Source organism: Grammomys surdaster, unplaced genomic scaffold (assembly GCF_004785775.1).
Source record: "Grammomys surdaster isolate TR1022 unplaced genomic scaffold, NIH_TR_1.0 125750, whole genome shotgun sequence".
NCBI classification, from domain to species: domain Eukaryota; kingdom Metazoa; phylum Chordata; class Mammalia; order Rodentia; family Muridae; genus Grammomys; species Grammomys surdaster.
Genome location: NW_021620582.1, coordinates 1,365,628 through 1,379,267, shown reverse-complemented (window position 1 = coordinate 1,379,267; position 13,640 = coordinate 1,365,628).

Below are 13,640 nucleotides of genomic sequence, written 5' to 3'. Positions count from 1 at the left end.
AGTGAGTATCTATGTAGTGCTAAACAAGTCATGTGACTCAAGCTCAGGAACTTTGAAACAAAGAAACTGTTAGCAGCTCCCAGGTCCCCTGCTGTGAGGAACTGCAACCTGCTTTTAGCTAGGAAGAGAGTGAAGTTGCCTGCCTTTTAGTGCAGAGGGATTTAACTGAATTTATAATATTGGAATTATTTGTTTTTAGGATAGATTTATAAACAGATTTGTCCGAATCATGTGGGGAATTTCGCCCATGGTTCAGAACAAAGATAGTGAAAATTTGTGGCTCCAGGTAGAGAAACCAACAGATAGACATTATCAGGTATTAATTAATAGGTCTGTGGCTCCAGGCAGAGAGCCAAACAGAAAGTTGGTATAAAGATAGATTGCTTTAATATGCTTCAGGATACTCAAATTGTGTCTAACGTGGGCTTCAAGGGAATCTTGGGTTTTTTATCCTGCTTGACAACATAGATAAGGCCTAATAATAGGCAAATACTGCCCCAGCCCTCCGGGATTCCACGAGACCCTAGGGAAGGGGGCAAAGAAAAAGGGACAAGAGACACAAAGAATGTGAGCAAGTCTGAAGTTCTGATCAAGCTCTAAAACTTTAATTTCAGGGGCAGGTTATAAAGAAACAGCAAATCAGGGAATTTTAGGTGCGGGTCATTGCTTATTGAATCATAAGACCATCCCACTGTCATATCCTTATTGCTGTAGACCAACCCATTGTCATAACTGACTCCCAGGGAATGCCAGACGTTCTTTAAGTTCCTGGAACCTGAGACCAGCAAATGTCCTTTCTTAACCTTGTATTGACTAGGTTTCCCAGAACAGCAGATAATTTCCTGGTTTTGGCTTCTTGCAAAATACAGTGCTTTAGTTTACTTCATTTGTTTTAGATTGTTCTAATTTTGAAAATGAGTGTGATTTTGAGTTTTGTGGTTATATTATTCCTTTGGGAAAGAGGTCTAAATAAAGGATTCTCTGATTATGGGCTCACGGATATGCTGATTTGGAAAAAAAGGTTTAGTCTTTGTGTTTTTAGAAAAGGTGATTAAGGTATTTACACCTTCCAGATTTATACGGATCAGACATGGCAGAGGTAGGCCTCCAGAGGACTAGATTCCAGAGAATCAAGCAAAAAAATTTATCTTGATGATACTAAAATACTGTTTTGAGATTTGTATATTACAGAATATACAGCTTTGGTTAATCTCCTCATCAGACATGCTGAACTGACCTGCTTGAACTCCTGATGTCCTGGACTTTCAGCAGAATCCAGACACAGATATCGGTGACTATTTTCCCTAACCTTCCTCCCACCCCTCTTGAAAATATCTCAATGCCTATATTCAGCATGAAGATGTTATGAAGTCATCGTCCCAATTCCCTGGGTCTTGGGATTGGAGGAGTTTATATTATGTTGTCTTTCTCGGGAATTTAGAAATGGTCTTAATTGGAGCAGGAAGGAATAGCTAGAATTGATTACATAGCCATAATCTATTGGTAGAAATCTTTAAAATTCTTACTAAGTTGAAGTCATAATTTCTTAGATGGTGCAGAATTTATTTTGATGCAAAATCAAGGGTTTCATTAGTATAAGTTTCTTCTATTGATACAAAATTTTGTAAGGACAAGGCTTAGGCCCAGTCCTTAACTGTTATTTTAAACTATCTGAGATGTTTAGCCTGTGAGTTAAGAGCCAAATAGCAAATTCTTGGCTCTGAGTTTATTGTTAGTGTGTTTTCTAGATTTTAATTAGAAATAGCTGAGACAGTTAAGGAACAACAGTCCCAGTTTCTTTACATAAATAGTTGGTTTTCAAAAACGTCAGAAATCCACAGAATGTGGCACTTAATGGTTTTTACTCATTTGTTGTTGAGACAAATCTGCTCCTAACAGCTTCCCTTTCTTCGATTCAAAGAAGAAATTGAGCATCTATGGAGTTACTCCAGTAGTAGCAAGACAGCCACTAGGCAAGAATTGCCTCACTCCAGTAGTAGCAAGACAGCCACTAGGCAAGAATTGCCTCACTTCATCTACAGACATAATACTGTCCAGAAAAAGGACACACTATGTGAAATAGACAACTGATAATCTCTACCAAGACAGGGTAAAGATTCTTTCAAAAGTCTGCATTAGCAAAGTCTGTCAGAAGGCTGAAAACTGTTGCTCCAACTTCCTGACTTACTGGGGCTGTATAGGTAGTTGACTGTCTCTACAACTAGTCTCAGTTCTGGAAGCTGTTTTAGGCTTCCTATATATTTTCAGTTAATATCAGTCGCTCCTGGATTTCTGATTGAGTTGAAGACTCATGTCTCATAGCTAACCCAGGCTATGTTCATTGAGAGAACAGATTCGAGAGGATGTTTTTCAGATGGCATTCAATCTGAAGTCAGGATATAAGCCAGGTGCAGAACTATAATCTTTTAAATTAGGATAGATGACAGTGGTCTTTTTTATTGACAATAATGTTGGACTGGATATTATGTCTATCTTGTACCTTACAATTAAGAAATGGTAATAGCCATGCTCAGTTTATATTTTGAGAGAAAGTTGTTTGTTTGTTTTTTTATTCTAACAGAAAGGGTAAAATGTGATAGAAATTTCCCTGTCCAATCCATTTGCAGCAGGAGGCCTGAGATTGGACAGGAAAAGGAGGCAGAGATAAGGGTAGCAGGGAGGGAGACAAAGGGAGAAATGCAGGAGAGGAGGAAGGCAAAATGGCAGAAGTGAACTCACATGGCTTTAGTAGTCTCAGGTAGTCATGCATATCAAAAGGTTAGGAAAATTAAGATAATTTGTCTAAATTGTGTGGGCATTGTATGTATTGAGATTTTTATTGATATATAAAACTATTGGTTAACTATAAGCATCTAGAGTTTTGATTTTACCAGGTAATGGGTGTTGTGGTAGCTGATAGCAGGGCAGACAATCGTGGCATGGGGGTAGTGTGGCCATGAGGGGAGCTCTGGATCTCTGGCCCGCCAGAGAACCTGCCAAGATGAGAACACCCAGCTGGGGCCAGTCAGCCCACAGGTAGCCAGTCATTAGTGCAGGAACTTGGTGGCTAAGCCAGGAGTCAGCTGGACGCCTCTTTTATAATATCTCCCACTATAATACTATGTGGGCCTGCAATGATGGATCAGTGTATAAAATCATGCATCATTCTTGCAGAAGACCCAAGTTTGATTCCAGGAACCCACACAGTAATTTACAACCACCTGTAACTACGATTCCACAGGAATTGACACCTTCTTTCCTCTGTGGGAACTAGGCACACAAACAGTACATGAACAAAAATCCAGGCAAAGCACTAATGCACATAAAATAGAATAAATAAGTTTTTTAAAATTTCTTAAACTATTTATGAAATAGAATAATTACAACCTGGCTCTAAGAGTTTGTAATCATTACAATCTGCTCTTTTTACCTTGTACAAATGTGAAATATGAGTTTGTGCTACCCACTTAGGATGTCATAGGTGTCTTGAAACAATGTTTGCCGATTAACTGCACAGGACAGACACGAAAAGGGAAGCAATTGTAACATGCATGTAGAACTCATAGATTGTACCATACTTTGCATCAATTATAGGCTACTACCTTTTTCTTAACACTTTTTTGTAAGTGTCATTGTGAGCAGTGGTACCTGCTGGTAGAAAACATAAAGCTGATAATCATTTGGGACCTTGAGACGCTTGTGACTCTTTCCGGAGGAGCTGCAGAGGGCATTCCCAGCAGCCAGCTCACATCCTTCTAGTGTTAAAGCTTCCACTCATGAGTCTGCCTTCCACGGCTGCCATGTTTCTGTTGGAGTTCCTTCAATCCTTTAATTTGGTTTTAGAACTTTTTCCTCATTGACAGAATTTGTCTTTGCACAAAGCTGTTACTTCTCACATTTATCCACATCTTCCTAATTCTTCTTGGTCTTAAGTTGTAAGTGTAATCTGTAAACGACAGCCTTTAGCTCAGAACCTTTCTCTCTTATAGTTCAAGGTACTGATTGTTGAGCCTGTCTGGTTTTCCCTGTCCAGGAGCTCTTATAGATGCCTCAGAATGTGCTCTTCCACATTGGGTTCCTATATAGATCAGATGAACTGCAACATTTTCTTTCTTATTTCTTTTTTTATTTTTACAACTTCATGGCCATACACTTTTGTATATGTTCACATATTAAGTCTGTACATCATCCACTCAAATGTCTCAAATCCAATGAGAAATTAGTTGCTTGTCCCTAAAAACAGCCACGTCACTATGGCACCAGTGAGCACATCTTGCTCATCAGGTTAGTCATTTAGCACATAGTAATTCCAATGATGATATACCTCTCTCAGCTGCATTTTAGCTAGAAGACAATAATCTAACTTAGTTCTGACTTGATTTCTCTGTGTTACATCAAAATATATGTCCTCTTTAGCAATAGGATCTTATCAGTTAGTTAACATAGCCAAGAGCAAAGGCAATATATGTTGTTTTGAATATCTATGGGACCTCCCTGGACAATAACTTACATGGAGATATCACACACCTGGCTCTGAAATTTTCATTTAAAAATGTATGAATTCTTATAGTGATATCTGGAGTCCTATAGCATTGTAGTACATGTTGTACTATTCACCCTCCATTAAAATAGTCTTTCTCCTATTAGTGGTTTTACTGGAGTTTCCTGGCTGCTGCAGCAAGTCAACTTTAAACAGAAAATTCTAAATATTCAAAGCTAGGATCTATATATGATAGATAACAAGGTAGTGTACTTTATAAGTGTGGGTCCTACCCTATCTGTTCTTCTTAGAATAGTTTATCATAGCAACAGAAATCATATAAGGAAAGGTATAATAGTCAATAGTCCTTGTCTCCAAATAATTTCAGAATTTTCTAGATTGATGGAAGCTCCTCTATACTTTGTGCTGACAACTCTATTAAATCTGATACTACCCTGACTGTATAACTTTAACCTCTCTAAAAAGAGGTTACACTTATCTACAGGGGAGGATGGCTACAAATAGAATACAAAGGTCAGTACACACTTCACTTCAAGGGCTCTCATAACTACTTCAGCCAATCAGGAAGTCTGGTCTATAATGTCTTGAGACTTTCATGTCTATTTTAATTTAATTTGGGATGTACAAAGTATTTTTCAATGATTTGCTTGTTTTTATGTGCATTGGTGTTCTCGTGAATGCCAGTTAAAGGATGCTAGATCCTCTGGAACTGGAGTTACTGACAGTTCTGAGCTGCCATATGCATGCTGGGAATTGAACTCAGATCCTCTAGAAGAAAAACCAGTGCTCTTCACTGCTGAGCCATCTCTCCAACCTGTATAAATTATTTTTAAGGCTTTCTTTTATTGTTACTTTGCTGTATGCTTGAGTGTCTGAGAGTGGGTCTGTGCAGGGGATGGAGATACACATAGAGGCAGACGGGCTTAGTATCTCCTAGAGGTGAAGATACATGAGGTTGTGAGCCTCCTGATTTGGGTACGTGGCATTCAACTCCAAGTCCTCTGCAAGATCAGGAAGTCCTCTTAATTGCCAACCCATCTTTCTAGATTCATTTTTAATACATCATATCTTAAAAATGAAAAGAGTAGGGTTGGCAGTTAGAAGCACTTACTGTTCTTGCAGAAGAACTAAGTTAAGTTCCCAGAACCCACATATAGCAGTTCATAACTACCTGCAACTTCAGTTCCAGGAAATGTGAAGCCTTCTTATGGCCTCCATGAGCACCAGGCATGCATACAGTACACACACACACACACACACACACACACACACACACAGTTTAGTTAATATAACCTTGTTTAAAAAATTGAAAGAGGGTATATCCATCCAGACTAGGCTCCACAATGCTACATTTTGATTGGTTATGACTTTCTGTAAAGGTCTTTATTTATTGCAAAAAGATGTTTCCTTGATGATGAGAAAACATCTGTGAGCATAAGAAAAAATATATTTGTAAATTGGTTTTAGTGATTAGGCTTGTGTAGTAAATCAGTGGTTGTAAATTTTCCTTAAATAACCATGACTTCACTAGCACTGAGGGGTTAGCTAGGTGTCCAGTTCCAGGCATGGTATTCCTCTTTTTGGTAAGTACTCAAGTCCAATTAAAAAGTAGTTGACTACTACCAAGGTACGTCAGCCACTACTAATCATAGAGTTATTGTGCCAGGCTGGATATTGATGTGGGTAATACCAACAAATACTATTGACTCCACTATAAAATCCAATCATTGAAGAGAAGCAAAATTAATCCATGATGCTAAATTTATGGCTCCCTCTTAGATATTTCAAATTATAAAAATATGCAATGACAGGATAAACATTTTGATGTCTAAAACTTTCATGTATTATAGTGATGATGATATATCCTAGCTTTCTTGAAGATGTGTACCCATGTATCCCTATTGTCAGTGAGTGATGAATCAATAAATAGTTTGAAATTTTAATACTACTTTAAAAAACCTACATCGCATGAGACAGTATTGAAATTAGGGCAGTATTTGAGTAGATTATCACTGTAGTTTAAACATGGCCTTCTAACTCACAGCTTTAAGAAAGGACAAATTAAAATAACAATGACAAAATGCATGGGATAGGATCCTTAGTCCGTCTCAACTGCAGAAATACCAGCATCTAACATGTAGTTCACAGTATTGTAAAGAAGCAAGAGAAAGTTTTTATTTCTTTCATGAGTACAGGAAAGATATGATCAAAGCTAGAAATGTAGTCTGCTGATGAGATGATGCCCAATGGACACTAGATAAAATCTCTTAGAGACAGCTAATTGTGGCATGGACAGAATGGCTGCAAGATAACTGTTTGTGTGGAATATTTTCAAGAATAGCAGCAGATACGCAGTTCTGTCTTCTTTGAAATGACAAAAATCACATAGAAGTTGAAAGGCTGATGTTTAAACAAGAACTCAGCCTAATGGGATCACTTAAATATCTCCACAGTGGTTAATAAAATTACATTCCCTACAAAGTATAAGTTCATATTAGCAATAACACATAGTTTTCCTTTCTACACAGGTAGAGGCAATCTCTACTCATAATGGCTAAAATTTAGTTTCACTCTGTGTTCTCTACCTGTAATCCTTCTAGTTCTAAAAGAAAAGTTTCCTGGAACAGCAAAGATCTACCTTACTCTCACTCAGAAATTTTACATTTTCATCACCAGTTATCCTCTGAAAGATAGAAACCAGAAGTGGTATGCTAAAGCTGGAGGTCATTATTGTATTGTGCAGGGATATAGCTCAATGATAGAACACTTGCTGAGTGTTTTTGAGACTCTACATTCAATCCCCAGAACCACAATCAAAGGCCTTGACTAATCACTGTGTTTGTTCTTGAACCCCATGGGCCATGCAAAACATTCCTTCCCATTGCATTCTTCTTCCTTAGAAAGTGTTGTCTGCCTGTCCCCTGAGCTCCATATTCAGGCTCATGGCTCTGCCAGCATTTCTAGAGGCATGTGACCACCAGGGACATTAGATGAGACACCTGCTCCCCTCAATCCCATGCACATTCTGCATCGATGAGCTGTGCCCTGTCCCCATGCTCAATTTTCTGGCCCACAACTCTGCCTGTATTCTTGGAAGCTTGCTGGCAACAGGGACACCAGGTGAGCACAGCCCCTCCCCATCCCAATCCCTGCAGCAGGCCCAGCAGCACTTAGCTATGCTCTGTCCCCTGAGTTCCATCTTCTTGTTAAAAGCTTAGCCTGAATTCCAAGAGGTTTGCTGGCATCAGGGACAACCAGGAAAGCCCTGTCCCTGTCAATCTCCTGCCTGCTGGGTTCCCCTGGGCCACACCAGCAGCAGTGATCTGTGCCCTTGTTCCTCAGCTCCATCTTCTGACCCATATCTCTGCCTGCATTCCTGGATGCCTGCTGGTACTAGAAACAACCAGCTGAGCCCTCAGCCCTAATTCCCTGCCTGCCATGTGCTCCTGGGGCAAGCTCAGCAGCAATGCACCCTGTCCCATGAACTCCATTTTCTGGATCTAGGCTTTGTCTGCATTCCTGAATGTCTGCCAGTACCCTAACAACCAGTGAAAATAAAGTAGACTTTCAGCCTAGACAGGAATCTAGCTTAACTGTCACCTGAGAGACTTCATCCAGCAGCTGATGGAAACAGATGCAGAAACCCACAGCCAAACATTAGGTGGAGCTTGGGGATTCTTGTGAAAGAGTGGGTGGAAGGATTGAAGGAGCTAGAGAGGTCAAAAACACCACAAGAAGACCTACAAAATAAACTAATGTGGACCCATAGGGGCTCACAGAGACTGAACCACCAACCGAAGAGCATTCATGGAACACACCTAGGCTCACCACACATGTGTAACAGATATACACCTTGGTCTTCATGTGGGACCCCTAACAGCAGAAGCAGGGGCTCTAACTCTGCTGCCTGTCTTTGAGTCCCTTTCCCCTAACCAGGCTGCCTTGTCTGGCCTCAATAGGAGAAGATGATCCTAATGCTATTGCAGGTTGATATCCATGGGAGGCCTTCCTTTCTTTGAAAAGAAAGGGAAGGGGAGGAGATGGAAGACTCTGGAACTGGGAAGAGAAGAGGGAGGGGAGCTGTGACATAAACTAACTAATTAATGAAAAAAGAAATCAAATGACAACAAAGGCTGATGAGGATATTGAGAAATAGGAAGCCATCACTCACCATTGCTAGAAGCATAAACTGATATAGAAATGGGTGTGAAGCATTCTCAGACCTAAAAGCTGAAGTCTTGTGTAGCTCAGCTATGTAATTGCTGGGTATATCTGAAGGATTCTGTAGTTTCCTACAGAGATACTTGCTCAAACTTTTTTTTACTACTCTATTCAAAATTGCTTGGAAATGAGAAAATCCTAGATGTTTATCAACAAAAGAATGCATAATGAGAACTTGGTGGAATGTACATCTATCTCTAGATAGATACATAGATACATACATAAATAGATGATAGATAGATAGATAGATAATAGACATATTGATAGATGAATATTATTCAAAAATAAAGAAAATGAAATTATAGAATTTTCATGAGAATGCACAATTTAAAAGTACTGTACTGGGTTACTCAAACTGAGAGAGACAAATACATGCAAACGTAAGCTTCTAATTTTTATTTATATTGAGAAGGCAAGACTGATTCCATCATGGACTTCAAATTAGCAGTTAAGGAGACTAGGCCTAAAAACTGGACAAGTCCAGGCAAGCCCATGCAAGTCAATTACTAATAGAAAAAGAAAAGAAAACAAAACAAATAAACAAACAAACAAAAAAACCCAGGCTCCAGCCTTCACACTCTGATAATGGTTCTGGGATGGCTAGAGAGAGAGTGAGATAGAGCTCATTTGCTCCAGAATTTCTCAACAACAGTTTCCAGCCTTCACACCAAAGAATTCCACATTCCAGCCTTCACAATCCAGAATTCCAGTGTGCTTTAAATCAAGCCTTCGAGCTCACTTGGCTCTCTATCTTGGTAATGGGAAACCCCAGCACGCTGGACCTCTGCAGAGTAAAACCCTCTTTGCATTTATATACTATTTGAATCTGAAGTATCATTCTTCCATAAATCATGCCATGAAATTAGAGAACTGCCCACCAGAGGAGAAAAGAAGCATTGAGGAAGAAGAGTGGGAAGGAAATAGAACACATGATATAGAAGTGGAAGAGGAGACACTGAGAGCAAGAAGGTTTACCTGGGATTAGGGAACTGGGAGAGGACAGAGGGGATTTGCCTAGAGAAGACTCAGCCGAAAGTAAATATGTATGAGACTGCCAGAGAGAAACCTGCCACACTGTAAACTAGTTTTGAGAAAAATTAAAACAAATATCTTTTAATTGAAGACTTTTAAAAATCAAGGAAGGCACAGTGCTACAGAGGTGAAGGTAGTATTTATAGAATGGCATCTGGTGAGTCACATGACCCAGTATGTGCTTTCAACTCACTGACATATGCACATTAAGAGTGTGTACACCATTGTATAACCATCAGCATGTGAGAAGAGAAAAGTGGAAAATATTTCAACCAAACCAAAGTGTACCTGTCCCTTCAGGATTACTTAATTTCAAAATGTTAAAATGCTTTCCCAAGCCCTCTCTATTCTTACACTTAATTCCCACTGCATACAGAATAGAAACAGAATGTCTCCACTGAGTAGTGTGTGCTCTACTCTATCTCAGGCCTTTGGGGCACAGTAGGTTTGTGTGCAGGCTGCAGGTGCCAGGGGAGCACTGTGGCTCATTCACTGCACAGAAGTAGAGAGCAGAGTCACCAGGCTGGGAGTCTCTGATGTGCAGGGAAACATGCAGGTTGACTTTATTGAGGTGAGCTGTGAATCTGCCTTCTGTCTTGTCACCATTGGAGAAGATGGATATCAGTGCCTTGGGACCTTCCCCAGAATGCTGTCTGTACCACCAGAAATACACAGAGTTACGATCACTGAAAGTGCAGTTAAGAGAGGCCATGGCTCCCTCTGGGACACTGAGGGATTCTGGGATCTGCTGCACATTCTGCTGGCTTCTCACCCCTGTGGAGAAAAACAAAGGTCAGATAATCAAGAAGGGATGCATATGGATGCATAACACTCCAGAATGGCTTTGTAATGGGCCTCCTACCCCTAACTAGAGATTAAAACTATCTGTGTTTCTACCATTAGCCTGGAGCAGACAACAACTTTACATATCACACACTTCATATCCAGAAGAAATTCCCAAACTTACAGTGTAGCTGAAGCCACAGGACCACTAGTGAAACACTCAAGGATTTCATTCTCTTCTCTTCCCTCTTCACTGAGGATTCAGATTCTCAACCCTAAACTCATGAAGTCAAATAGAAAAGTTTCCACATCTTCTATAGGAAACATGAAAAGCAGCTTTGCTAGCAATCAGGAAAGTGACTGTTCACTATCTAAACTGCACCAAGCCTTTCCTCCAGCCCTCTCTCTACCCCTCCCTCTTCTTCCTGCCCACCCCTCTTCCCCCCTTCTCTCCCATTTGAGAATTTCGCTCAGGACACCTATAAAACACTGCCACCTTGCGGGCTCATGATAGTTGACAAAGAAAGAGTCAAATTGTAAACTCTTCTGATGTACCTATTCAAAAAGTAAAGTACTTGACAGTTCAGCTGGAGTATTGAAGAGATATTTTCTCCAAAGCAGAGTTGACAGTGAGGGAGCGTGTGTGTACACACTCAGCAGGTGTTGTCTCATTTCTCAGTAGTAGCAAGTATTGCACACAGTCAGTCATGCACACTGAAAAATCACTATGAAACGTCAGCCATGGAAATCTAAGTGAGGTTCTTATCTACAGCATAACTCCAGCCCTTGTCACCTCCATTCAAATCCATCTTCGAGGCTTACAGATGGCTGGACAGACAGTTCATCTGGGCCAGAGCCTAGAAAGACCTGGAATTTTTCTTTCCATTTGGAGCCAAGAGCACACTTGTGTGTAAACAAACTTTACTTGGGTTGGTGCAGGAGAGTTGGAGCTGTGTTGAGCACCTAAACTCTAAATAAAACCTAGGGACCTTGTTCATTTCTCTAATTTTTTTATTCCCTCTTTTTAAATAAAATGCTGTTGAGTACGAATTGATCTGTGAAAATCCTAGATCTCATTTCTTTCTCCCCCCTCTTTCTGACTCTGCCTCTCCTCCTCATCTCTCCTCTTTCTTCGTCTTCTCTCCTCTCCCCTAACCCTTTTACTTTATCTCCCTCTCCATTTCTAACATAGTCATCAAACCATATGTACCAGGGGAATATCTAGAACTGAAGTAGGTCCACGTAGAAACAAATGAAGAAATGATTGTCCTGTGGAGTCTGTGAGTCTCCCGAGCCTGCAGAGTGCGGGTAAGAAAGCAATTTGAATCAACACAGCTAACTAGCAAGTGTTGGTTCACACTTCAGTGGCCTGATACTGAGTAGTTTAATTTCAGGCATATTTAAGGATAATAATTTTATGAAAACTTCACTGATGATAATTAACTTATCCTGTGGATACAATAAAGCATAACAAATCTGCCTGAGGCACAAAGTAAGCTAAGTAAAGATTGGACATCATTGGAACCCCTTCAATAAAGATGGATTCAGTAGTCTGACTGAGAAAAACAAGTCATGATAACTGTATGGAGCTGGGGAAGAAATTGGAGTGCAAAGGTCACCATACTATGAGCCACTTCTGCTCCCAGACTTCTGGGCACATAACAGATTATGCATTCCTTCCTTTGAAGGATCAAGCCCTTGTGTTTCACATTCCAGGTTCCCCTGTTGATATCTGTGAGCAAAAGGAACTCTGAGCCTCCAAAACTGCCCCATGTTGGGCTTTGAGATCTTGCAGCAGCTGGTGACTAAATCCTACTCAAGAGCCATGTAATCAGCATTCACAAAACATGGTTTTGTCAGACCTATCTTTATCGTCAACAAGTACAAAGGGAACAGAATGAAGGAAAGATGCTTATACTCAAACTATTTTCTTCAAGAGTACATTATCCATAACAATAATAACAATATTCATTTCTCACTAAATATCAAACCTGAGGAAAGGGATAATCATAGTGGCACATGTTTAAAATCCGAGAAAGGATTCAAGTTTGGGAGCCTAAAGCAAGAGGGTGTGAGTTTAAGGCATTCCTTAGACATGCAGGGAGGCCTTGTTTCAAAAACATCAATAGGAGGAGGGAGAAGGGAGAGAACACGGCCTTTGGAAATGTTCAAAAGGAGCAGGAAACAACTTGAAGAATAGTTTTTGTAAGCTACACACCTAGACCCTGCATTAAGGTCACAATCCACCATGTCTGGATAAGCTCTCTGAGCCCACAGAAAGCAGAGGACTCCTTTCTCAGCGGGGCTTCGCTTCTCTGCTTGACCTTATCTGGAAGAGTGTCTCTAAGAACAGGTGCCTGACCTTATCTAGAAGATGGCCCTGCACAAAGCTTCTGGCAAACTCTACAGGGTTTACCACTCAGACCTTCCTCTCTTATAATCATTACGTACTGTTTTATGGCAAATCAGCCCTTCCCAAAAATTTTGGGGAAAAGTCATATTACAAGCCTATGGCCAGATTACAGTTTCAACTTCCTCTCTCCCAAAAAGAACCTGTCCAGCAGATTTAAATTCCTCTTGTAAAATAAAGCATTTCAGTAATGTATATCCACCCTGGAAATCATTACTCCCAAGATCTATATAGGTCTTGTTCACCTGAAATAAAGTTGAGCTGTCTCTCTGAGGCAGACCCAGAAGTCAATCCTTCAATACTCAAGCTGTCTAAACTCTGTCCTATCCTGTCCACTCCCTTGTACCCAACCCCTGTGGACAAACAGCCACTGGGGTAAAGGAAGGATTATATACTTCCCTGGAAGAAAGATACCATAAAATATATACAACTAGATAAACTGTCTTCTCAAAAGTGCAGGAGAATGGCTAGTTAGAGATACACAGCACTTTCTTACATCACTGTGAACCTGAAAACAAGCATCAAGTTGTGGATACTAAGAGGGAATCAATATGTAAACGTGTGGGAGTCACAAAGTAATTCACAGAGGCAGATTGTCTTAGTTAGGATTTTATTGCTGTGAACAGACAGCATGATCAAGACAACTCTTATAAGGACAACATTTAACTAGGACTGGCTTACAGGCTCAGAGGT